We start from the raw sequence: 450 nt of genomic DNA, 5'->3' as shown, positions 1-450 counted from the left end.
TCCCCCGGCCCACCTGCCTGTCAGAGAAAAATCGCTTCCTCCTTCCTGGTTGGAAGGCAGCTCTAATGAGCGGTGGGCAGCCGCCTTCACAGCCCCACACAGCTCTCTGCATAGAAAACAGGCAGCCTGGGCGACCCACACGCCATGCCCCCCCCTTTCCCCCGAGGCCACGTGGCAGGAGGTCCTACCTCCTGCTAATTGCTCAGCCAAATAATTAGCTGAGGCAGATTTTGGCTCTTGGCTAGGCTGGCAGGGCTTCCATCCTGCACTGCTCATAGGAGACCCCTGGGCAGAGCAGCTACCAGGGTTTGAAATCCCACTTTGTACCACCTGTACTCACTGTTTGCTCCTGGCTCCAGCTGTGCCTGCCTTTGCTGTCCATCTCCACAGCCCAAGGGTCTGGGGACCAGAAGCTTCCCTGCCTGCCTGTACCATCCAACAGGCACCAAT

At 58.9% G+C, this 450-nt stretch overlaps 1 protein-coding gene across 1 annotated transcript in view; it reads right to left on the bottom strand.

Moving 5' to 3' along the window:
- The window catches only part of SAMD11 (sterile alpha motif domain containing 11), a gene marked incomplete at its 3' end in the record, with an annotated part of 13,505 nt that overhangs the window by 10,616 nt on the left and 2,439 nt on the right, over positions 1-450 (bottom strand).

Source organism: Antrostomus carolinensis, unplaced genomic scaffold (genome assembly GCF_000700745.2).
Source record: "Antrostomus carolinensis isolate BGI_N321 unplaced genomic scaffold, ASM70074v2 scaffold28381, whole genome shotgun sequence".
In the NCBI taxonomy this organism is placed as follows: Eukaryota; Metazoa; Chordata; class Aves; order Caprimulgiformes; family Caprimulgidae; genus Antrostomus; species Antrostomus carolinensis.
The sequence above is the reverse complement of the archived record's forward strand: the minus strand, read 5'-3'. Positions and strand labels throughout refer to the sequence as shown.